Source organism: Hesperophylax consimilis, chromosome 11 (genome assembly GCF_061612785.1).
Source record: "Hesperophylax consimilis isolate HC1 chromosome 11, BYU_Hcon_1.0, whole genome shotgun sequence".
NCBI lineage: Eukaryota > Metazoa > Arthropoda > Insecta > Trichoptera > Limnephilidae > Hesperophylax > Hesperophylax consimilis.
This window is the reverse complement of record NC_142846.1, coordinates 22,782,290-22,809,865: the sequence shown is the minus strand read 5'-3', so window position 1 is coordinate 22,809,865 and position 27,576 is coordinate 22,782,290. Positions and strand designations below refer to the sequence as shown.

Below are 27,576 nucleotides of genomic sequence, written 5' to 3'. Positions count from 1 at the left end.
TCCAGTACAATTTTGTGTAAAAATTATTGATACTAATTTTGTAGAAAATAAAATTTTATAAAATAAATAGGTATATAATTTATGTGTTTTAATTCTAATACGTATCCAAGCTCTAATCCACCAAAACCAGGCCAAAAATTGAAACAGAGGTAAAGTGTTTTAAATTTCATTCCTTAATTTTATTTTTCTTCAACAATTATTGTTGTGAGAACATATCAGTTGACAACAATCGTCATGCCTGCGTCAGACCTAGCTATAAGGGGCTGGAAACGGCATGCACGTTAGTGTCATAAGAACTAGAGCCAGCAAATAGTGAAAACTTTTCAGGTTCATTCATCTCTGGTCCGTACTGAAAAATAATGTCAGTTTTTGTTAATTTTTTTAGAGCGCTTATTTAATCATATAAAATTAATATTATTTACTTTATATTTACAGAAATTGTGAAAAAATTACCATGTTGAGTGTCGGTATAGTGTTTAACACAATACTCGTATTTTCTTTATTATTTGCAATATTATCTGGATGAAGTCTTGCGGAATTTTTCCTAAAATGAGAAATATTGTTAATTATTTATACTGTCTCTATTCCCTAATTATTTAGAGATGTATTAAGACATGCCCGACAAACTTTCACTAACAATTCCTGAGCTTATTTGGTGTAAAAAATGCATTTCGGTAAAAATAAAAATATGTCACCGGAAATCAAAATTAATTTACTTCTTATATTCCAAATTCAATATGCTCAGAAGTTTATCGACTGCGTATATATGTATATATCTACATATATAAAATTATTTAAGCTGACATTGTACAATTATGTTCTGTAAAAAACGTATCCCAAAGATCTATTTTTATGTGTGTATTTAAGTAGTACCTTCTCCATTCCGTTAAACATTTTCCTTGGTGCCGTAATTTTGTTCGGGATAAAACTTCTTTTGTCTTCTGTTTTCCCATATTTAACTGAAACGTAAGTATATATTAGCCAAGAGATTTATTATAAATTGGTTCAATTTTACCTTAACTTTGAAAATCATTTCAACGTAAGTAAGTGCAGTAACTTGGGGAGATAATTGCACAATTCTATCTACAACAAATGATCTAACAATCTAAACTTAAAAGATTAATGACTCTTTTTAATATTCGAATGACTTTAGGTACTTTATAGGTGACATATGTCTAATTGTCTGTATGGAGAAAAACTTTCGATGTAGAGTTTTTGTTTTATGGAAAAAAAACTTTCGAATTTCAAAAATTTGTTGTTGGGTAATTTAACTGGTTTTGGTGGATAAGAGCTTGGATACATATTAGAGTTAAAACACATAAATTAAATACCTATTTATTTTATGAAATTTTATTTTCTACAAAATTAGTATCAATAATTTTTTCACAAAATTGTACTGGAAACGAGATATTTACAAAAAACAAAAGCTAGTCGCGCAAAAAACTTGTTTTTTTCAAAAATATACGCACCTTTACGACTTTCTACCTCGGTACCTATTAGAGATTGAAGAAAATTGTTTACACAAAAGTAGTAAGTAATTTTATGTTCTACTTTAATTGTTTAGCTAATTTAGCCGAAATTTGCATTGGGAATGAGATATTTTGGAAAAACTAGATTTTGGAGCGATTTCGGCCGGTTTTTTTCAAAATGGCGGCGCGAGCACAGGTGTGCCAAGGTCGGAAACTCAGATTTTACATCAGGGGACCAGTTTATAAAACATATAAAAAAATTGGGACTACCGGAATAATTACGATCGCGAATCGGTAATTGCCCTGGAGTATTAGTAATGAAACGAACTCTTCACAAACACTTTATTGAAATATAAGAGAATACCACTCCTTAGTAAAAAAACTCCTTTTATTTTACCATAATTTATTAGATATTCCATTGTTACAACTAACATGACTGTATAATTAGAAATTAATGTAAAAGCCCAGTAGGGCGTAAATAAATAAAACTAGGAAAACGATTCTAGTGAAGGGGCACTCTATAACATTCTGTGCCGCTGGTTGTGACAACCGGACAGATAGCCGCGTCGCGTGAAAAAAAAGATTAATAGTAAAAAAGTCTACTTGGGCCAGAAATGATACATAATAACATAACGTCAATACTTTAGTGTCATCTTTTTTCTCAAGTGCCTACACATTTACGCATTTAACAATGTATTCTTTTGTATTGGTTATTATTTATATTTATATTTATTATTTATATAAAAAACCTTTACTCACTTGAGGAAGAAGTTAAATTATAAAAAACAGAAAATTTCACTAATAGATTGCAAAGTAATTGTTTGATTAAATAAAAAAATACGTAAAAGAAATGACCAGAGCGACGGGCCGGGAGACACACAACCTTACAGGCCGGAACTTTCGCGGCGTCTGAATCAATACGTAGTAACTCCTTGTCAACCCGCACACAAATATACTACGCACAATAGAGAGTTTTGAAGTACTGGCGGTCGTTTTTCGTGTATCTGGCCAGAAATTGGATTTTCGCGAGTGTTTTTATTTTAATTAATTCTTATGAATACATTAATAAAATCTCTAATCTTTTGTGAGGGAGTCGTCGGGAAGTTACTAATTCATCGTCTAGAAAAATAAAATCTGGTACTTGCCGCTTATCTTACAACATTTTACATTTAATAAAATGTACTTATCGTTTTACATAATATATTTAATTGTAAGGTCCTGTTTTTATTAATCTTAAATATAAATAACTTGCATCCCTTCGAATCCCTCTAGAAACATTTAAGAATTTAGTAATAAGCTCATCAGAAATAATTAAAATGTGAGCGTCGGGGCAAATCCCCGTTATCAGGGTATTGTGTCGCCTTAAGGCGATTTAACCAGCGGACGAGAATTCAAATTTCGTTAAAAGACGATCTCGCGATCGGACGTTTTTTTAGACCGAGACAGAAATACCGAATTCATTCCGCTGCGAGCCGTACACTCGCGCGGCAGTGAAAACTACAGCATGGTTCCGATGAAATAACAATTATTGTTGTTTAATTCTTGGTTGTAGCTTACTTCCTTATAAGTAGTTACATACATATTCGTAAATTATACGTCGGAGTGCGTAAACATAAATAAATACAAATGCAGTTTGTTGACATGGTAGATATAAAATATGTAGGTATATAAATATACATTTAAAAAAAATTTCAAATATTTGTTTAATTTGTTTTTTTTTTTTAATATTTTACACGAGTTTTCCAAAGGTGAGTAAAAATCTTTTGTTTTACTTATTTATTCGTTTGTCCGAAAGGTATTACCGGTAAGTTTTATTTCTAATACTTATCTTCAAAGTATTACTTGATTTGATATGTATGACATTGAAAAGAGGGTTTATTCCTTACAACTGAAGTAGTTTATATATTAAAACTAGGTTTTATTTCCAACTATTTTCTACGGTACCTACCTACATATGTAGTTATGCGATTGCATAATATTGTATCGCTTTCATGTAGTTGTTTTTTTCATGATTAACGGAGCGACCTGACTCGTCTAATTTTCGAAATGTTATTAAATTCACGAGTAAAAATCATAGGTTTGTATGTCAAAAATAACCTTGTTTTTTTTTCCTAAAACAAGAAGCTCAATTCACAATATGACATTATGAAACTGACAAAAAGTAACACAAAAAACATTAAATATGTTGAATTATACCAATGTAATAGTGAATTGGACAATAAAATAGAAATTATGAACAAAAAAATGATTTGAATCGTACATCACGAATCGAAATTCATTTGGTTCGTGTCACTTTTTGACTACCAATCACAAACAGTTTCACGTACTTTGGCATAAGTTTTAACATTTATACATGAAAAAACGATAACAGACATAAACTCCTGTCCATAGTTGATTCTTTTCCCTGGAAATTAAACAACACAAAATTATCGCCAAATGTTATAAAAAATATGTGCTTATTCTGACTGATTCTTTCGAACGACCCTGTAGCATATAAGTACGAACAATGTACACGGATAATTAAATATCACTAACCTTTGTTATTTCTGAAAATATATCTCCCACGTACGTTTTTGATGTCGTAATTTGTGCTATCTAATAAAACTTTTTTTCGAGGGTATTTTCCTCCTCATTTTTAAGCGAGGAATTTCTTTAAAATGTTATCAAGTAGACTGGCGTGGAATAGACGTCCGCTCGCCGCCCTGTCGCAGCGGGGAATGATAAAATTTCGGCTTGCGCCGGGGCAAAACACAAACAACAAACGCGAATCGAAATTAATTACTATTATATACTTTAAGAATATATTTTTTGGTCATAAATTATTTCTAATGTTTCAATTATGTCTTGGTAAATTATTTTTCTAAAAAAATCTGAACTATACCAATTTGTAAGACCATAAATAAATAGTCCAATTGAGGGATTTTCGTCACAAAACGCGTGCTCGGATTTATTTATTAGTAATTTTATTTGAAATAAAAACAAAATTCTTATACATACATATGATAGATAATTTATTGATTGTTTATACATTATTATTCAATGATTTGAAATATTTGTTGTATAATACAACTTCACCTTTGAAAATGCAACAAATCTGCGCATCGTCCAACGGTAACACTTTATTATGATATGAAAATAATATTATTTTTCAAAATTTTACATCTTACTTTACAAGATAAAATAACGATCTTTCGAAATCAATTTGTGTTTTTTTCTAGAAAAGTGTCCATACGTCTAAAAGTGGCCTCAAAAATGCCAAATTTCAGGTCAAGTCTACCTATTTCGCCTTAATACTTATACACTAACCACTTAAAACACCCCTCCGACAAGACTTTCATTCCTTATTTAATTATAATATAAATCAGTCATATTATGAATAAATTCAATCTGTAAACTAGACCCGCCATAACACAGGAACGAACATCCCTAGCATGGCGGGTGAAATAATAACCAAAAGATGTATTGACTGTGCAACTATTATTACAAATATATTGTATTGCGTAAAAAGAATCTTCATTTGGACCATATTACGATGAATATTTTGTTGTTAATATTCTTTTTTTAATGTGTATTTGAATGATCAGATCGTCTTATTTTAGTTGGTACAGAATGAAAAGCGCCCTTGAGGTGATTTAGCACAAAAACGGCGCTATATAAATAATCCAAATATTATTTATTTAACTTTTTTTTAAATCTATATAAATAAAAAGGAAAAATGTTCGTTTATTCAATATCTTAAATCTCCGAAAGTGCTTCTCCGATTACTTCGAGATTTCGACACAACATTGCATTCGAATACGCGTGTTTTTATAAACCTATATTATATAGATCATAGATGTCACATGTGACAGGTAAAAATGTGCTTTTTTGAAAAACAGCGCCATCTGTTGGTCAACCATGCTTTTTTGAAAAAGCTGTGCCATCTGTTGGACTTAAAAGCAACACGCGCTATTGTTTCTCTATTAGCACAGATATCTGAGCCACAGAAACGCGTGGCGGGGTACAGCTAGTAAAAAATATAAGACACCATAACTACTGCATAAATTGAAATCGGCATAAATCAAACGCATAAGAGAACATCAATTTCGAAAATCTGTGTAGAGTCGAATCAAAAATATTCAAAAACAAATATTATTCCAGAAGAAAACCGTTTTCCGTTTCGTAAAAAATGATTTCCGGAAAACCCTAGATAACTGTACAGCATTATTGATCCCCAGCCTTTTCCTATAAATGCTCAGGTACACTGCATTTATAAAATCACAATGGAGCTGCATGAAACATAATATAATATATTTTAACCGTAATAATTGCATCGAAATTGATTTGATCGAAATAACTTTTTGAAGCACGCAGTTTACCCTTTATTCAATCGCAGAAGAGAACGTAAGGTTTTGTAACTTATAGGAATAAATCTAATAATAATAATCATTGTATTGTTAATAAATTACAACCTTACGAAATGTGATTATTACGAACAAGAATAATAATTGTTTTCATATTAGATTATAAAATGCATTGTGTTTATGGCACGATAGCTTCTGTACCTAACACTGAAGCATCAATTTGAATGGATGTTTAATTTTTAATTATCAGTCTATAACCATCACCGTATCTTATGAAATTCATCACGTTTACTAAGAAAACGTTGCAATATAAGAGGAGTGGAAGGTCGATGAAAACCTACTCAAGCCAGACCGGGACACTGAATCATATCGGTCTATAACTTTATGGGATATTTTGAAAAGCTATAAATACAGTTAAAATGTATGAACGTTTATGTTTATGATTCTGATCATTGTACTACAAATGTGTGGGTTTTGGATTTTCATTAATAATTATTGATTTTAACTTTTTTTTAAAAATTTTTATTGCAAGAGTTGAATCGATCAAAGATTTAGGAATTATATTCGACAACAAGCTAACGTTCAACCAACACATTGAATACATTGTAAGCAGTGGCGGCCAGCTAATATGTGCTCCCGAGCGCCGAACAACCAACAAGATTTCCGACATGGCTAATCACAATACGAAACTCGGTTCGGTTATAATATCTCATTCAAAAGGTACCTACTTATTAGGCGCGCTTAACTTGCAGACCGACTTTGACTTGTGCCTATGTTCGTAGCAGTTCGTTTTCGATTGCGATCCAAAATTTAACTGCTTTGTAGCATATTCTGTGGAACAGTCGAAAGCGTGGGTACATACCAGTTCATACTATTCTTTGCAAATAATACCATATCAGGGGCGGCGTTCGGGGTTTTACCACCACATCAAAAGGAACGGTTTATTCAGTAGAAAGTTAAACTAAAACGCGTATGTTTGATATTATTGTCGATATCGTGGTTTCAATTTACCATCTGCTATTTTTCAGCGAATGTTCCGCTTCTTCGATACAAGCATACAGGATAAAACTTGTCATTAAGAGATGAGTGATGGTCAGATTACTTATTATCAGTTTAGTCAGTACTCGCCGTTGCCGGGTACGGGCATTGTCTGTTGAATTTAAAACTTTTCTTACTCTGCGAAAGTTTTGAAGTTTAATTGCAGGTTATATCGATCTTGTATATCAATTATTAATAAGGCATATCAACTGTAGGTTATACTAATTTATGATTACTTTTTTGTTTATTCAAAGTATAAATTAAGAATGAGTTTGAATGTGGAATACATTAAGAACAAAAGGTCGAGTTTTGAAAACAAAGTGATAATAAAAAATGCCGTTCCACCTAAAACCTGAACTGATAATAAAACAAGAGTGAAAATCTGGATCGAAGAAGTTTACCCGATTATTTAACAAAACATTGTATAACAAAGCTTGGTAGCTCTGTGCATGTGATCAATTCAATAGTTTATTTTGTTTTCCGTGTTTAATTTACGATGTTGATTCAGTTTGGACAATCAGCGGTGTTACTGATGTAACTCACCTTTCTGAAAAAATCAAAAAACATAATTCTTGTCATTTACATTTACAAAAAGTTTTGAGCTTAAAGGTTTTAGGAAAAGTTGACATCAGAATGCAATTGGATTCAGGCTACCGTGCCTAAGTTAAACACCATAATGAGCTATTTAATAAAATTCGATACAGGTCAAATTTCCCAGAAAATGATTTAAATGTGACGCTTAAAACGTATGACTTCCTAAATAAAGATCAGTAAAAGGTAAACTCTGTGCAATTTACGCCCGCGACGATTTTTCAAAAGCTAACGGCGCTTTATCAATTTTACAACTTTTTATAGTATCTACTTGTTTATTAGAAGACTTTCCCGAGACTGTGAAATTACTCAAACTTTTGTGCACCATTCATGACCTTTGGAATGACCTCAGTTGAAAGCTAAAGATGTTTCTCAACGTTAAAAAGAATAAAATCTTTTTTAAACACGTTGAGCCAGGACAGACTGAACGCACTATCAGTGTTAAGCATTGATAGAGGTCTTCGCTAAACAAAAGGAGCAGAGAATAGAACTTCTTTATAAATAGGTATCTACCTTTATTTAATTTATTTTATGACTTAATGTTGTAATCCGGTGAACCCCCACATATTTTGACCACCGGCCGCCACTGATTGTAAGTAAATCAAATAAATTACTTGGTTTTATTGTAAGATCAACTAAACTGTTCAAGAATTCTAATAGCCTAATAATTCTATTCAATTCGTTAATCCGCAGTGCTCTTGAATATGGGTCAACAGTCAGGAATACACATTATATCACACAGGTATCTAGACTAAAGAAAATTTACACGGATTTTGTCTTATAGATCAGGTGTCTACCATCTACTAGACTAGACGGTTACGAACAAAGACTTACATATTTCAAATTAGGGAGTCTAGTTAAAAGACGAAACATAAATGACCTCTTATGCTTTACAAAATTGTCAATAATCAAGTATTTAGTAACATAGTCAATCTAATCAAGTTAAACGCCAGGCCCAAATTCAGTAGAAACCTTAACTTATTATGGACCGAAATTTTTACCAATAACACTGGTTATTTTAATCATATGTCTAGAATGTCTCGATCATACAACGATATTGCTAAAATACATGCTTGCATAGAAATTTTCGTAAATAATATAACTTGTTTCATGACTCATGAGATATCTCCACGATTGGAACAAATATTGTTTGTTGATTTTTGATGGTTTGATATTTTTTTATTGTATACCTAATTTAAAGATATTTTTAAAATTATTATGTCTTGTAATTTCTGAAATTTTATGCTTTGTATAAAAAAAATGATATTGTTTTGATAGTGAATGAGCAAATGTGATTGCTGCAGACACATTAGTCTAGGGACATTTATATGTGTATGTACATTTATTTTATACTATACAAGAATGTACTTTAAATGTCCTGTTTATGTCTCAAATAATAAAATAAAAACGATATAAAAAAACGTTACATAGTCATTATGACACGGAAAACGCCAATGATGTAAGACGTCTATCACGTCAACGCCGCCGCTAGAAGTCGAAAATTACACATTTTAAATTGTTACAGAAAATGTAATCGTCAAAATAAAAATACCTACATTATCGAAATTACTTTATCATTTATTTTCGAAAACAAACAGTGAAAATAAATAAATGAAGTAGAATGATGAATTTCCAACTATAAATCAACTTGAATAAAATTCTCCCGTCTGGAACCCACATTACAAAATGTGGGTTCCAGATTCATGTACAAGCTATTGAAAGAATACAAAATAAATGTTTACGTTTTCTAAGTTTTAAAATGGTTATTTCATCAATTTTTTTGAACTACAACACTCTTTTAAATTAAATGTATATGCCTTATTTGATAGTCCAGAATTGCTTGCATTGATAAGCTTTCGGATTCCACTACGTAATACTAGAAGTCGGGATTTATTTCAGTGCAGAAATTGTGGTATTAACTACCATATGTATTCCTCATTGGCCAAAATATTTATGAAGGGAAATAATTATACCGAGTTAGTGGACATCTTTAATTTATCACTTAACAAATAGAAAAGATTGCTACTGAGACAGTTTAGTTATATATAGTAAATATCGACTATATTAATTTATAATTTTTACTATTAATTTGTAAAAGCCCCTAAAAATTGGCGTTAATAAAGTAAAAAAAAAATAATAAAATAACTACAGACTTTGATAGCCATACGTAATCTTTCTGATGTATTGCTTCTATACAAAATTATGCGTGCATCAGATGATACACCAAACATTTATCGCAAATCAAAACAAAAAATCAACAAGGAGGATAAAATATTTATATTAAAGCATACCTTCTCTCCTTTACCGCGAAAATCAAGAACGCTGCTCTAATCATGAAGATGACATTTTTAATGACCGATTAAAAACTATAAAAAATTTCCACCACTAATCATATCGATCCGGTGATAATGTCTCATTACATCAAAGGATGAAGCCCATTATTTAAAGACATGCAATAATAATCACCAAATCAGTGTGTTATCAACAAAGGTGCCAATAATACTCGTACATTGTTTACGTACACTTGTGTTTTCTACCTTTTACCCATTTACTTAATTTATTTGTGTTTAGTTTACTTTTGTATAACTTTACTTAGCTAATTATTCTCAGGACTAAAACAATATAATAAGGCACGCAGATAGTAATATAAAGATAAATTCACGCAAAAGTAATAATAAGGTATCAATAAACTGTATTACGAAAGGAAATATAAGATTTTCAGAAGATGTATCTTTTTTTACTTTATGTAAATATTATAAAGCGTATGACGTAATTTCACAAAAAAAATGATAACAATTAATCATTATGTAAATCTGAACACTGCATTTAAAAATGTTTGTTTTTTTTTGTTTTTTTTTTTTTTTTTCAGTAATGTTGGCCTCACTGGGTTGTTTACCCGTACTGTTCATTTGTTATTTTAGTTTCTTTGTTATCGTCTTCTTCTATCTCTAAATAGTATAAAACAAAGTCACGTTTTTCCAATTTTTATACATTGTATGGAAACTATATCGGGCATGAAAATCTTTACTTTTCACGATCATTACAATAGCAAAAATATTATTTTTTGGAAGTTTTTATACAGCATTGGAATATATATAAAAATAAAAATACATGTTACGTAGCGAAAAATCGATATAGTAGATTATAACAATTAAATGTTTAATAAATATACTATAGATAATTTATTTTCAAACTTCATACTGATAGTGGCCATTAGAGAATAAATAATATTTTGTGACCGTACTACATCTTCCAAAATTGTCCACACCTATACATCTATAGGTGATCATATAAAATGATCTGTAATTTGCCTTTGCCGTTGCCGTTAAAAAAATCATAATAAATGCACGCGAAATTTACAATAAATGCAACAATAATACCAGTAATAGCAGCGTGTTAGGAGTATTTTTTTATCAATGTTTTAAATATAAAATGAAATAAATATGCAACATTTCCACATAATATAGTTACAAAAACAATAACAGACGACAGAAGATGTCACATAATGTCACCACCTTTAACTGTACCAAAATCGGTTCCAAAATAAAACACGTTCTTTTTTGACAAAATGACCCATATGGAAAGTGGACGAAAAGGGCACCATGCAAAACTCACGCAGCTCCTTATATGAGTTATAAAGTACCAGTTCATAGAGTGCGGTCGCATCATCTTCAAATATCGTCTAGCTAGCAGATCACGGCATATCATTATCGCCACTCCCACATTTATAACACATCAACTGTCTTGGGGTGACAAGTCTGTTGGTGGATTATATGGCGAGCGATATGGTGATATAGGCCACGGACAAAAAACGTATGATGCGTGACAGTACCATTACTCTTTTAGTGTTCGTTTCATATTTAACATAAGTGACGTAACTTTATTTTTTTAGTGCCCCGGGCAAATGAGACGACTAGGCCCAAGACAGTACTACAAGTCGATTGCCCAGTATTTAACGCCAACAAATCCAATAGACAATTCGGCATTAAACGATTCTTCGAATGAAGTTATGCCAATAATACATACAAACAAGTCAGCCAAAATATTACTGTTGATGCTTTAAGAACCAAAAACACCTTTTTAATAACCTGAAAAATTCCAACAAACCCATTTAAGGGTCACGGGTGGCTGGCCAGGCTGTCAACGTAATCAACACACCACTGGTATTGACAATAAGAAGATGTCCTTGATGTGTCTTTAAATTTCCGAAGTCGATTTGTTCTTCCTGTGTTTATTATTGCTAACTGAAAACAACTGTAGACATTCCGCCAGAAATTCTACTGTTGTTTAATGAATCCGTCAGCGAATCATTGGTTGCTAATAATATTTATTGATTGATCGATCTGTGCTGCGATTTTACGTTCTGTGAATTATCGGCCAATAACTAGATACCTATCATTGCTGGATTGCTGGTGTAGTCGACAATTACGGGGGCAAACCGGTTGTAACTCTCAAAAGCAGAACTAAAATATTTTTTCTAAAACACGATCAATAAAATGATAATTTTAAATGGTGCGTTACTTTGAAACGATTTAGGTATGGTAAGTTTTTAGATTTTCACGGCCAAAAGCATTTTTGTTGTTTGTTTTTGGGGTGTTATGCCGTGTTGCGCTAACTCCTTCTTTAGCCGACGTTTCGGACAGCGTTGCAGTGTCACATCTTCGGATCTACCGGATCTGCCCTGATGATGGACACTGCAACGCTGTCCGAAACGTCGGCTAAAGAAGGAGTTAGCGCAACACGGCATAACACCCCAAAAACAAACAACAAAAAAAAGATTTAGGTATGAGTCAATACTATAAAATTAAAATATATATTTGTGGATAAATAAAAAATAAATATTATGTTTGTGGAGGTGGATTTTTTAAGACTTTAACGTCTACAAAATACTTTCAGACGTTTGTAAATAAAGTCATGATGATGATTTGTAATAACAAAAATAACGCTTTTATAGTAGGATACACATCTTATAATAAATTCTGATCGAGTAAATTTTATTGTTATTATCAGTAGATACACTTGGCATTTAATAGCATCAATATTATCAAGCAACTTTACTTTGCCATGTACGGAGTCATCTGGAGTTTGCTTCACTTGTTTGGTCTCCATTTTATAAATTTCACATCAACAAAGTCGAAGCAATTCAAAACAAATTCTTAAAATACCTTTGTTACAGGTTATCTGTAAGATTTAATAATTATGCAGAGGCAGCATCATCCTTTAGAATTGATTGACTGAGTGTATGTAGGCTTCACACATATGCATTATTCCTGTATAAATTAGTTAACAATAACATTCAATGCCCACAGTTGCTAAATAAGATTCAATTTAATGTACCTGCGCGCTACACATGTTCTTCTGTCCTGTTCAAAGTAGATTGATGCAAACCAAAATATTTGCTTGAGCAAACTGTGTAACAATTTTTTTTATTAATAATTATTCTGGTACATACATTGGTATAATTTTACAATAAAGGAAACACTTTTTTAATATAAACAGTTAAAAACTAAAGAATAATACATTTAGCAGATTAACCAAAAAAAACCCACATGGGCATCGCCAGTTCGTGGGTATACTTGTGTTTATTAACAGTTAAAATTTTACTCACATACATACATTATCTTTGTAGAAGATTAGAAAATAAAATTGAAAAAATAAATAATCAGTTTTTACAGAATTACAATTAAAGAGACGTGATTGAAAAATATAAAATTAAAAATGTTAAGTTACATCAGGTCAGATGTTACAGCAGATCGGATGTTACGGCAAGTAAATGTTTGTACAATGGTATTTATCCAAGACTCAATATGATTCATCAAACAGTTAAAAAGTAAAGTAAAACTCAATTAACAAAATAACCAAAAAACAACAAAAAAAACCAAACGTTTGTTAAAGTTAAAAATTTACTCATATATATACATTAAGAAGATTAGAAAAATATAAAAAAAAGAAAAGAAAAATGTTAAGATACATCAGTTCAGACGTTACAGCAGGTCAGATGTTACAGCAAGTAAATGTTTGTGTCAATGGTATTTATTCAAGACTTTATTACATTTTTATATTTTTTGTAGGAGGATTTATTTTTACATTCAATTTCTGTAGTCTTATAGAGAGCATTATACATTTTTGGTGTTATAAAATACGCATAACTTTACGCAAGTCTGGTTTTACACAGTGGAACTTTAAAAACATTATTTAACCTATTACTAAATCGGTTTTCATTTTTTTTTACTGTGTAACAATTAAAATAATACAATAACAAAAGTGGACTCTTTCAATTGCGAGCCCAACAAATGTTTAAAAAATCAATCAATAAAAGAGTATTTCTCTGATATTTCACGAGTAGCTTTTATGTTGTTTATATTTATAATTTTGCTATGAATTAATCCTACATCTTCTATATCCTACCTTCTTATAGTTATCAATAAATGTCAAACGTGACTATAGGTATGCGCACAGAGATTTTTTTTACTGAATTATTACTCAGGTTTTTGTTGTTGTAGTTTTATATAATTCTGTATTGAACTTAATTAATGTTATAATATGATATCTTGTCTAAAGATGACACCTTCAATTACACCAGAATAAGATCAGTTAAATGTAACCAAAAATGTTTTATTTTTATAATTTTTTTATGATATGCTCTTATTAGAGGTACATACGAGGATATCCATATTTTTTTTGGCTATACTTTATATGTACAAAGTGATAAAATAGGAACTGTCGATTTCCCAAAATACATAACTAAATAAGTCTAGAAAAAATGTTGCGTGAAAAGACTTTTAATAAATACGAACTATATTATCTTCTCTCATTTTTCTCACTACACAATTTTCTTGGCTTCTATTTTTATGGATGATCGCAAGATCGCAGTCTAGATATTGCATTTAGTTCGAGTTGAATCAAACTATGACTCTTGAATATGACCGAATGGAATAGGGTCCCATTAGCTCAGTTGGTAGAGCAGCGCCCCGGCAAGGCGAAGGACCTGAGTTGAAGTCCCAGAGGTGACCTATGTGTTTCTGATTTTAAATTTTCGTTTAAAAATAGATAGTATTATCTTCAATATTTAAATAAAATAAAAAAAAAATGCTTTACAGAATTTCCAACGCAGAAAAATAAAAATAGAAATTAATAATTTAACTTTAGTTAGTACAATGCTTTTGAAAATCGTCATATTTTTAAAAGCATAAATTTCAAAGGCTTAACATTCGCTAAATATTTCGTTGAACGTAATGGAACAAGTTCAGTGGATCTATCTGTTCATCTTATTGGGTTAGATCTCAGATCTCATCGGTCACCTAGACTTTCTCCTGTCGTGTGGTCGTCGCCATGGTAACTATGTACCTGTTGCCTCGGAAGCTGCAGACGGAAGACCCACAAGATCATTAATAATTCGGTACATTGTGGTCAGAGAACCACAACAGATGCCTCCGGAGCCTTGAGAATTGAGACGACGGAGAAATGGAAAGCGACCAAGCGACATTGCGAAGGTACACAGATCAATCTGATATATGAATCTAAACTTGGATGACTGGATAAAAGATTTAATGTCGTACTTACTTTCCATATGGGTTTAATTTTCACATGGATTCGGGATGAAGAAAGGAGGTATTCGATTTTCGTACAGTTTAAGATGGCGGACATTATTTAACATCCGTAATTAGTCATTATTTTACGTAACTACATTGTGTGAAATTTTGCACGTTTAATTTGTTTTATATTAAAAAAAACTATAATAGGTGTATTTAAAGGTGTTTCAGTTCGCTATGGCAAATTTCGCATGTCTTTTTGATTATTTGTTCACGGTAACGGCAAAGGCGAATTACAGATATGCATTTATGTAATCTATGGTAACTTTCAAGGTGTTACCATTTTATTGACGATTTAGTACCGTCCCAAAATATTATTTGTTTTCAAATGCAACTATCTGTATGAAATCGCAAGTGTGAAAATAATGAACGTGCAAATTAAAGATTTTTCATATGGGTACCGATGCAATTTCAATACGGGGATTGGTATGAAAAAAAAAATCTTCGTGTAGGTACTCATATAATAAATTTTATATACTGGTAGACAGTGCATGGATACGAATATAGGCTGTTAATACTATAAAAATATTTTTAACGTTGATACCATACAAAAGTTTCAAGTGTCCAGAGCCATTGGTACTATGGGATACCCAATGGGGGTATGCTGCGAGACTGAATGGAAGGAGATGGGAAAGAGGAAGATGGGGAGTTCCCAGCTCTTGGAATCTGGTCACCAAATAGGGCTAAAGCTATTTCAAACAACGTGGTCTTTCATCAGGGCGATACTGAGAGTATTTATCACTCAGTAGCATACCTCCGATGTGAGAGGATAACGGAAGAATAATTACTCAGTGACTACGCGGCTTCTTTTTTTCTTGATGAACAAATGAAAAATATAAAACAAAAAATAAGCTGTCGAGTTGTGTTTAATAAAAGTTACGAAATAAATTTCATCAAAACAAGTTTTGCTAATTTCACTACACTAGAACTCACCATTCCAGAGGGTTTTGACATCTCAGAAAACAGCCTTCAACTTTATGTTGCAAGCCGAAATGCATTCATTGGCCTTGAAACTATAAACAGAAAAGGCTGTACCAAATTCATGACGCCATAACTCAACTTTTGAGAGTTTTTAACATATCAGTCAATATTCTCTTTTATCTCTTTTTTAAAGAATTCAATGCATACACCGTACAGAAGAAACATACATGCACATGCATTTCATATGTCCAACTATTCTTAATATCCGACAGGTCTTGCAACTTAATATTATTATGAATGATGGCATTAAAATAAAAAAAAATGGTAATTTGAATATGCATTTGTAAGCATATTTCTTCCTGTACGATTAATCCATCTCAACGACCTTGCTTAGTGTATAATACCATCACGATTTTTTTAAATTCTCTTCAGTCTGTAACAGTTATTTTTATTTATTTCTACACAGTCTACTTACCAGGTGGAGCCCGCAGATGATATAATATACACATATAAACTTTATTATTATCTATAATGGGACCTCTGCTATGAATCAGTGAAGTTTATTTGAGCCCCACTCTAGTGATGGCATAATTATTGTAACATCCGTTTCTTAAACATTTGAACAATCGAATAATAATTGGAACTACTCGCACGTATAATGATTCAATTTGGATGTTAAAAAGTCGTCGTTTTTTGGATTATCATCATATAAGTATTCGCATCATAATTGTTAAAATATACCTAAAATTCTGTTCAAAGTTAAAAGCTCCCAGTGCCTTTTCTTGCCAATGACTACTGCCGTGGAACAATGGTGGCCATTTTTGACACCTTTAATGACTGCCATTGGCATATTTTGGCTTACCTCATATTTAACCTCTTGTATAACTCATCCTGAATAAAATTGCTGTTTGTTTCTTACAATAAATAAATAAATAAAGACACACCGACAGCTTTTTAAGTTTCTTCATGAACAGGAAAAATCTCGAATATCGACAATAAATGTTTATGTTGAAATTGAGATATCTCGATATCCCAATATGTCCGATTGGAGATTTAGAAAAAGAAGCAGATTTCATCCGGCTTCGTCCGAACTTTAATACTCTAACATGAGCCTAACCGCTGTGTCAAGCTGCCAGTCAACTTGTGATTTGTGATATTGATTTTTAAGTTTGATGAGCCTGTGTTACAAAATGTGTTATTCAAACGTCCTTTTATACAATAAAGCAAATTAAGCTACAAGCTACCTTGGATAAAGGTTTCCCGGCATCAAATGAACACCTCTACAAATTATCAATCAAAACTTCTCATGCATGGCTACGATCTAAGATTGTACCTACTTATCATAGATTATAGACGCTGCAGTGTTCAAGGACATGACGTGATTGCAACCATAAATAATGAAGAAACAAACAAAACGATAAGGAAAAAAATCTGACTTAAGTCTGCCTGACTACGTGGTGCACTTTTAAAAAATATTGGTTTAAAAAAATAAATAGCGTTGATATGTTTTGGAAAAGATTTGAGTTTGTATGAGTCACATTTAAACGACAGAATGCCCAAAGCCGAAAACCTTTGAAATAACAAAAAAGTGCACGGAGAAAATGAGTATTGCTGATTAATTAAAACTTTCTTTAAATTATTCGTAATCCGGTTAAATTCTCATTTATCTCCCTGTGGTATAAAATAGTTCAAGCATGTAAAAAAACATATACGTACCTATTTACAATAAGTACGATAGTGTCTAATGTGTAATAAATAACATGGTTTTTCTTTAATTAAACTTTACTACAAGAAAGTAAACACTTCACGTTAGACATAAAAGGTAGGCTATTATTTTGTTTAACGGTTTGTGAGAGAACAACCTAGACTTTACTTGAACTATAGAGACTCTCCATAGAAGTACATATTTAGTACAAGGCATCGTTTCTCAATCTGGGGTTCGCAATCTGTTAATAAAAAAACTAAAATAAATCACGTGCACAAAAAATCTTTTCATTGAATACTGAATGTCAAGTTATGATCAAGTGTTATATACACCAACTTCTTAATAAATAAAGACATGTAAATAAATTAATGGCGCGACGGTTGAGTTTGTTTTTCACTAAAAGGTTTTGTATTAGTGGATCGACATTTGAAACACACATAAGTAAATTATTTTCAAGTGATAATAATTTCTGTATTTAGTTTTTAAGGTCAAGATAAACGAGAAGCCCCTTCCGCACAAGAAGTTGCAAATAAGATAAATGTTTTTAAAGCGTTCGTTACTAAGCTACCGTCTTCACGTTGTCGTGCAAGCTAAAACTTATTTAAATCTTGAGACAAAAAATCTAGTTGTAGAGTTTTGTCAGCCGATACAGGTAATTCGGCAGATGCAACAACAATTTGTTAACATTCTGGTAAAAGTAATGCCAGAACAAATGTTTTACCTTCCTTATGGATTGAAATAGTTGCCCATCGTTACTCGTGGCGAGCGTAAACATATTTTCAAGTTAGTAATGTCAAACCTTGATAAACGTTAAAATATATAGTGAGGGGGTCGTAAGGTTACTAACTTTATTTTTTGGATTTTAAGGGGGTGGCGACACTAAAAAGGTTGAGAAACGATGGTACCGACTCGGAACCGTCATAGGTTTTAGAGACCCGGTGGCTTGGTGCTTGTATGGAATTCTAAACTCGTTAAATGCAAATAGTTAAGCTTTGTCTCGATGGTAAAGCTGGCAAAGGCCTCTGCCGTAAACGAAGTCTTAACGAGTTCCTGCACAATAAGCCCGCTTAATTATTATTGCTGTGAACCCAGATAAATCGCGGGAATATCCTACCGTGTTTATAGAATAAATAAATAATTTCATTTTTAGCGAATTACAGAACGCAAATTTATTACTGTATAAAATCAAAAATATATATAGGGTGTTAAGGGACGTACTTGACTTACTTTTCCCAGTGATTCCTGACATGATGAAATTTTGGTCTCCGGTGTCATTTTTGATGTATATATATATTTATTTGTTTCCATTTAAGCAAGGTTTGAACATGATAATGACTTAATTAGTAATTACAGTAAGTCACATATTGTATAAAACCATAGACATATGAATATTAGTAGACCTGCCCTAAGTGATTAAAAGCGTATTATCCCCACTCCCCATACCGGTTCCATTGGGGCCGGCTGTGCTCGCGTATGGCCTCAAGTGAAATTTGAAAACGTGACGTCATCATTCTTGTGCGAACTATGGTCGAGGCATCATCGGTTCATTTTACGAAATAACACGGCAAAATGTTGACTTGTACTATGAAAACTTGTAAAAATAGATGTGAAAAAGAGAATAAACCCAATTGTCGTATTACATTCCATATATAAGCATTATTTTACTTTATTTTAAGCATATTCACATCGTATAATATGAATCAGTTGTTATTATCACATCGAGAAACGTCTGGACGCGAAACACAAAGCTGGTTGGTTGCTGGGAAGTAAATTATGAACATTTATAAAAGTGTCTTAACTAAATACTTAAACGAAATATTCGACTCTGAAAATAGAACCGAATTTTTTTGCCGAATTTGTCTTCGCAAATTTGTTCATAACGTGGCGAGTAATTTGCGCTCCCATGTAAAAATGTATATTCATTCAAAAGCAGATTTTACTTTTAAGAAGTAAATGGTGATATTATAATGCGAGATGCCTATTTACTGTCAGATTGATTTATTGACGAATCACAGTCAGCTTCACTCCCTTCGTTCTTCAACAGTTGATTTTACCCCATTGCCATTATCTTCTCGTCTATTAATTCCTATGTCTGTGTATAAAACATATTATTAAGGAATATGTATAATAATAATGTCCCAGTTTTCACAGTCATTCTCACTTGGGTTTCTGTTCAGAGGCGGCCCGCAGTAGTTATTATATATACCTATGTACTATCCAGGTGTTTTTACATTGTCTTCATAACGTTTGCAAGATGATTATCACTCTCAGCCATTTGTTGACTTTAGTTTTAAATATACTACTTTCCGTATTTTTTTGTTTGTTTGATTTGATAGGACATTACATAGTTCCGTACCATGAGAGTGAACATTTCGCTGTCCAAAAGATGTTTTCAAATTGGGAATAACTAGTATATTTTGGTTTATTTCTCTGGTTGGGTATATGTGAGAGTCCTAAATGTATTGTATGATTACTGTTAGAAGACCACCTATGTGGCAGAGCGGAAAACTTCTTGGATGTGGGCCCAGAGATCGCGGGTTCAAACCCTCGCTTTTAAATGTAACTTTTCTGTAAACGTGAAACAACTGAAATTCAGCTCATTTTTTATTTAATAGAGGAGTAGAAAACTAAATTCACGGTGACATTTATTGGATACAAAAAGAGAGATTCAAAAGGCAAATGCTTTTAATTTTTGAAAGTCTCTCCTCATTGATGCGACCTTCACCGCTGTGAAGTAAATGCTGTCAAATAAAACATTGTTATCATTATCGTGTGTTGATATAGATATCCTACACAGTACAGACTGTGTCACAAAGAAAAATACTAAAATTAAATTGGAGAATAAAGCAATGTAAACACAGAAATATTTCGATTGTGTCATAAACATTTGTTACCAGGTAATCTTGGATTCATAAAGAGCGCCCACCTTAGGTACTCTACCGACACGTGCGAAATATCTATCAAGGTTATTGGAGGGCTTAGTCCTTGGATATATTCGTGTGGGTGTTTCATTGGAGTTCGACATTTAAGTGCGTACTGTTCGAATGTTTAAAGTGGATACATTTTAAAGTGGATAGTAATTTGTTAAAGCGCAATTTTACGTACATATTTATAAAGTTTTAATAATCAAGAACAGGGGGTTTGAGTCCAGCGATTTCGATGACAAATGACGGCCGGCATAGTCCAGTGGTAACGCATTGGACTGCCATTCCGAAGGTCGCGGGTTCGAACCCGGTGTGCGCAAATAAATTTTATTTGATTAATTTGTGTTATTTCACAATTAATTAATTAAAATAATATATAGTATATTTGCGGCACGTTCCAGAGTGGAAGATACTACCAGTATCGCCCTGGTGTAAGACCACCATTCAGAATTGAAACGTTGCTCCAAATGGCTTTAGCCGTGTTTAGTGACTAGATCTGAATAGCCAGGTACTTCCCCACCTTCCTCTTTCCCTTCCCCACTTACCTTCAGCCTCACAACATCCCCCAATTGGGGATGCCATAGTCTCACTGGCTCCAGACGGGAGCAGTTGGGACTCTTGTGAGGTATTCACTATAAAAAAAAAAAAATATTGCAAAAAAATATTAACATGGGTTTTAGAGTTTCAATATTCTTTTATACCTCATGTAAAATTGACAAATATAAGAAAAACAATAAATAATGAGATTTGTCTGATGGAAAATTTAAAGCTCAATAGCTAATGATAGAAAAAATAAATTTCGAGTTGAAAATAATTGCCCAGAAAAATAAAACAAAAAAAATAAACCAAAAATTTCATCAAATAAAACCAAGGCTTACATTTTTAGAAGTTAAACACAAAAATTTTGTTTTATTGTTAGAAAGATGAATGTAGATTGTAAATATCCATTATCTAGACAGACAACACAGATCTCACATTTACATTTAAAATAAATCAAACAGTCAGTGGCTGAATTGGCATCGCGTCTGGATTCCACCCAGGCGTAGGGTGTTCGAGTCTTCGGCTGGCTAAGTCCGCAATCACGACACAAGCAACATTTTCCGCTTACTGTGATGGTAGTAGGAGATTTCAAATATTAACAGGTTATTCGTAACCTGAGAATGTTTATCATTCTTTAAAAAAAACATTGTTTTAGGACTGTTTTTAAATGTCAAACGACAATGACAAACTTCGCCTTTAACGAAAAAATATAAAGTATATAACAATTTATTCATCTAAGGTGCGCGTGATTTTGATGTCAATCAAAAAATTCAATATACTTATTGTCGTGTCAATTTTCTTTAAATATTTTTATTGGAAAATGCAATTAGAATTGAAAAAATGCCTTGAAATAAATAAGTGCATTAATTGTATTATATTATTCTTCGTCTGTTAACCCAACATTAGACACAAATTTGCTGGTTTAAAAAAAATAAGCCATGTTGAGAGCAGTAAAACGAACAAATTTACAAAAAAAAACAAAATTTACTTTTATAAATAACAAAATCTGCTGTACACATATTTTTAAATCTTCGATATAACAAACGGTTATACGACATTTTTTTAACATTTTTTCCACACAGGAGGTGTGAGGAAAATAATTTACCTATTTCATTTTTGGGGATGCTGCGTGGGGGGATTTCTTTTTTAGGAAAGGAAGGAGGAAGTAGAAGAGGAAATGGGAAGGAAAAAGGTACAATGGGGTGGGTAAGAATCTGGGGGCCAGTATGCCTAGGAGTGAGTCAGCAGACGCATCCGCCTCCAAAGCCTAAACAACACCCCATGAACACAAGTACCCCTGCTAGTTACCAAATGCAGTGAACCACATGGGGTGAACTATGGCAGTGGTGATTATATTATTAATTCCCGGGGTGGCGGTACCCATATTCGCTTCCCAAATTATTATACTCGCAAATAGAATAATTACTGCATAAAATGCCAAGTTTTTCTAATGAAAAATGAAAACAATTATTGATTTAACAGGGACAATTTATTGCTAATCAAAATCGTGAAAAAACTTAAAGAAACATTCCCCAGTTCAAAATCATACTTCAGCTCGCACATCGTTTATATAATATAGTTAGTACTCATGACAATATCTTCAATAAATTAGGCGAAACAATAATTTTTGATTCGGGTCCACATCCACAACAACACTACAGATTCAAGAGTCAAGGAGCCTCATTGAGAAACGTTAGGCGTTACTTCCCACCGTACGCAAGGAAACGTCTGACCATATACACCATATGGCTATACCAGCTTTACACTGGCTATACTGGCCATAATGTCTATTGGCTATGTGATACCCATGGACCTATTGGTACCATGGATGGGTTCATTACTCTGAGAGTTAAGTGCGGATTAAGAAGAGGTGTGTCAAGTGCGGACGATCTTGAAAATTGCCCATTGTTTGAACAAAGTTTACGTTGTGACTGAAAAATATCCTGATTTCTAAAGGTGTTAATAAACTTCAATAAGTGCTTCAACTTCATTTTGTGGCATTACATTTTTATTACAAGTGTGGTTGGTGTAAACAAAGTTGGTTATTTTCATATACGGTCTTAATAAAAAGAACATAGTAAATTTTTTATTCAGTTGATAAACGACCGTGTATGTGAAAACCTTACTAATTGAAACGTAAAATAGAAACTGTCATAAAATAGTCCATGAAAAGATACATAATATATATGCATTGCTTATAGGTCAAAGAGGGTTGTTTATCTGTTTTATAAACTTGAAATAATAATAATATCTTATCGATTTTCGTAATTTTTCCAAGGTATCTTAAATGTGGTGATCGGATAACTCATCAATATGACCATGACCATTGTAATATTGAGCAATTATCAAAGAACCGTTACTTTTATTGCCGGGAAAATGCGCCAATCTGCCAAAATGCAATGTTGCGAGACATTCTTTTACTAGTCATAATTCTAAATAGAAATTGTATAGTCTTTGTACAATTTGTAACAAAAACACCGTTTAACAGTTGTGAAGTGTTTTTTTTTATTATTCTGTTAATGTTTATGGATATTTGAAAATAGACGTTTCCAAGATTTAAAAGTGAAATCAAACGAATGTTTAAAATCATCAAGAAATATTTAAGTTATTTTTGTGCGAAAAATCTCCACTGTTGTGTGTTAGGTAACCAGCCTAGTTAACTACTCAAGAATTAACCGCACTTTTTCTAGGATTATATTTAGTCCTGAAAATTTTATAATGTGTATTTTGTAAAGTAAGCTGTATTTTACGTGGAGTATCTGTTTGCGAAATTGCAAGCGTGTTCATTTCATTGGATATGTTTTGCAATGGTCTTTGAACTTGGATTTGATTTTGTTGAAATTACGACAGGCGAGCATAACCAGATTATCAACAATGTTAATTTAGATAATGCCATTTACATAGTAGTAGCAAACTTATTTTGTAGCGACCCCTGCCATGTTTTTCTAATTCGTTGCACATCGTTATTTCTTATAAGGTGAAACAATAAAAATTATTATTTGCAACCTGATCACACCAATAAAACAGCATTTCTTTTACCTGTCAAATGCTTAACGCCTATTTCGCATGCACAAAGCAAAAAAAGAACGTTTATTTTTCTTTGCGCTTTAGCTTTTTTTTAAACTGCCAAATAAATTACCAAAATACTCAATCGTGATTCTCTTTTAGAAAAACGTAAACATTGCACATTTAAGCCTGTGACAGACCACGCTATATTCTCGTGGCTTAGCGTATTTCAGCATATCGCTTGACATTGGGATTGTATGGCGAGCGATATGCTAAAATAGGCCAAGAAATGATGCGTATATTATGTGTCAGCCCCAGTATCCTCTGAATACATTAAATTAATTGAAATTGATTGAATTGAAACGCAAATCTCCTGTATTTTGTTGTATCTAACTCACAGTCGGAAGACAAGTTTCTTGCGAAAAATGTATTTCTTTAAAACTGTGTGAAAAATAGCCCAAATTCACTCTATATAATCCAGCGTGTTAACATCGGTGAAATAACAAAATAGCCGGTCCGGGTACCGTTATCACTATTATTAGTACAAATAATGGCCTTGATGATATCGCTCGGGCTATTGTATAAAAACATCGGGCCCCCTGCTTTAGTATATTCCTCCTTCCTCTCATCAAACACTAGAGCAATGTGATACACAACACTGCTAGATTACAGAATTCCTTTATGGAGATATTACAGACGGGTTTGCATTGTTCACAGATGAGACTGGAGATTGCGTACGTTACACGGTGATTGAAGATAGTGAGGCGTGAAGGCTTACATCTGGGAGTGGGAGTGGGAGTGACATAGACAGAGATGTTTGAACAGACTACACAATTATTGTTTTGGATTGAACTATACAATAGGTAGTTTCGTACTTCAGTTTGAACAATATACGCAGGGGTAATATAATAATACTATGCGAGTAACGTAATATTTCTTTGATAGTACCTACCTATTATTTGATGTTCACTGGAAGTAAATAATATTGCCTAGATATAAATCTATAGCTGGGAGGCAAAGGGCGTCACGTACATTTATTTAGATAACTGTTTAAATGATTTGTTTGGTAAATATTTACCTGGGAGGTAAAAGACATCAGGTACGATGTCGCGTGCCTCTGAACTAAAATCTTCTTTCAATATATTTTAGAGATTCACATCGAAGTTCGAGACGATTTATGGCGCTTATTCTTACCTGAAACAAGGAAAAAACAATTTATTGGTTTTTTAGAAATGTAAATGTACTTATACAACCTATAGGTAGATAAGTAAAGAAGGTAACAATTAAATGGTTACTAAACCAATATATAGTCAATAAATATTTATTTATGTAGTTAATAACTTGAAGGTTACAATTAAATAGTTAATATACAATATCAGAACTAAGTAGATATAACGCAAATCGATCAAATAACGCGGAATTGTGTCAATTTCACTAAAAAACTCAGTGAGCTCTACTTGCATGAAATTTGCAATGTTGCTTCTGTCTGCACGTTATATGCGTACGCAAGGCTATTTTCAGTTGCAATGTAATTTCTATCATGAGTAATGGAGCTATGAAATATTAATTTACCTATATATTTTCCAAGTGTCCAAGAAAGAAGGAGTGTTGAAACATTAGCAAAGCCGGGAAAGAAGTAGTACAGGAATAAACAAAAGGTTCAGTAACCTGACTCATTTGCGGTCAGATAAATGTTACTTCTCTTACATGGAAGTTTTAAACATGCGTAGGTGTGTTTATTAGTAGTTTAGTTACATAATATATAATAATATTTATCGTTGTTTGCAACGATAATCTCGTGTATATGAATTGAGAACAAGCCCATTTTTATTATTATTCTTATTGATGTCAATGAAAAAAATATCAATGTCAAATTTGATATGATATTATTAAATCCGTTTTGAATTGCGTAATGCGCTATGACATCACATTGTAATCGTTTGATAAATAATAATAAATAATATATCGTTGCTAAAATGGCAGCGAAAGAAAATCAAGACCAAAGAAACAAGGTCACCGGAATTATGTATTTTTTGCAGAGATCAAAAAATATGTTTTTACGGTTTAGATAAAAAAATAACGTACATGGTTTATAACATAAATATAAGAAAGGAGAAGAAAAACACATTTGTCAGTTTTTAAATTGCATATAGATTAAAAAATATATCACAATAATATGTAAAAATAAAATATTTTTCAATGCCTGTCTTACTGAGAAATTCCCGTGTTGAGGCAGAAGTACTAAGCATACTAAGTTTAAATAAAGTAATACATTGGTCCAGTTTCTTCACCACCTAGGATTCTTGCTGCAGAGTCTCCATCTTCTATCTTCATGTCACCTGTTCCTGTTCTTCATTTTACTTAACTTAACTTCAGTTTATTTTTGTAATATTTATGTTTTTTGTAAAGCGCCCCAGAGGTGATATCTCACAAAAGTGGCGCTATACAAATTGTCCAATATTATTATTATTATTATTTCTTTGAGGTTGACAGATGGTTCTTGAAAAGAAAAAAAAATGTAGGTCAATACTAAACATGTGTATTTAATAACACGGATAATATTAAAAATATGGAAAAAAAGATGAAATAAGATAGAAACTATAATCCACTCGAGTGATTGGTTGTTCGGTTGGATTCTCGTATATATGCAGGGTGTCCGAGGGTAAAGTGCACCAACTTCGGGAGGTGATTCTACATGATGGTAGAAGTACGTCACTCTCAGACGGAAGTCGCGAAGATACTGAGTGAGAGTAGAGAAGCAAGTCGGGAATTTTGCTTTTAGCCTGACTTTCGTTTTTAAAAACGGTTAGTTTCTGAAACAATGAAGTAGTGTGTTGATCGCAACCTTCCCCTAATTATTCAAGTGCATAATACATAAAAAAGTGTATGATTCAGTTAAAGAAAAAAGGAGGAACAATTTTTCAGATTCTAGATAAATAGAAAGAATGTAAAAATTATATCTAATAATTCCTATGCAATGCTCATAAATAATAATAATATATTTCAGGTATCTCTAAGGGCCGGGATACATACGCGAGCCGAACTGCCGAATCGCCGAGCTGAACCTCAACTTATGGGAAAAGTAACAAAGCAACCGTAATGCGTGGTACACACGCAAAGCTCACATCAAAAGTTAATGTACAGCGCATCATCTTTTCTACCGACACACGAAGCTATCAAATATTTCTTCCTATAGTAGGAGAGGGGGTCAGTTGAATTCGAGAGCGGCCGAGGGACATAATTTCATCTGTCAAAGTGACAACTTTACTTACTGACAGCTTGAGCACGTCTTTTATGTTTCTAAATTTACTAGCACACATGACGATATGAGCTAACATAATAAATAAGAAATGCATTATTAGGCTGCTTATGTCATGGCTGTCAAAGGGAACACGGAACTTAGTTGGTAGCTCCGTAATTAAAATGACCCCCTCTCCTTTTTACGGC

General features: G+C 32.4%; 1 protein-coding gene and 1 long non-coding RNA gene across 4 annotated transcripts in view; both read right to left on the bottom strand.

Annotated features, from left to right (window-relative positions):
* Nucleotides 1–27,576, bottom strand: part of Kdm3 (Lysine demethylase 3) — a 441,386-nt gene that overhangs the window by 340,364 nt on the left and 73,446 nt on the right. The gene's annotated exons all lie outside the window — the stretch shown is intronic.
* Nucleotides 49–2,347, bottom strand: LOC149419926 (uncharacterized). Its single transcript, XR_016302773.1, has 3 exons — nt 2,229–2,347; nt 874–959; nt 49–544 (listed from the first exon to the last, which is right to left on the bottom strand). It is a non-coding gene; the product is annotated as an uncharacterized LOC149419926 (long non-coding RNA).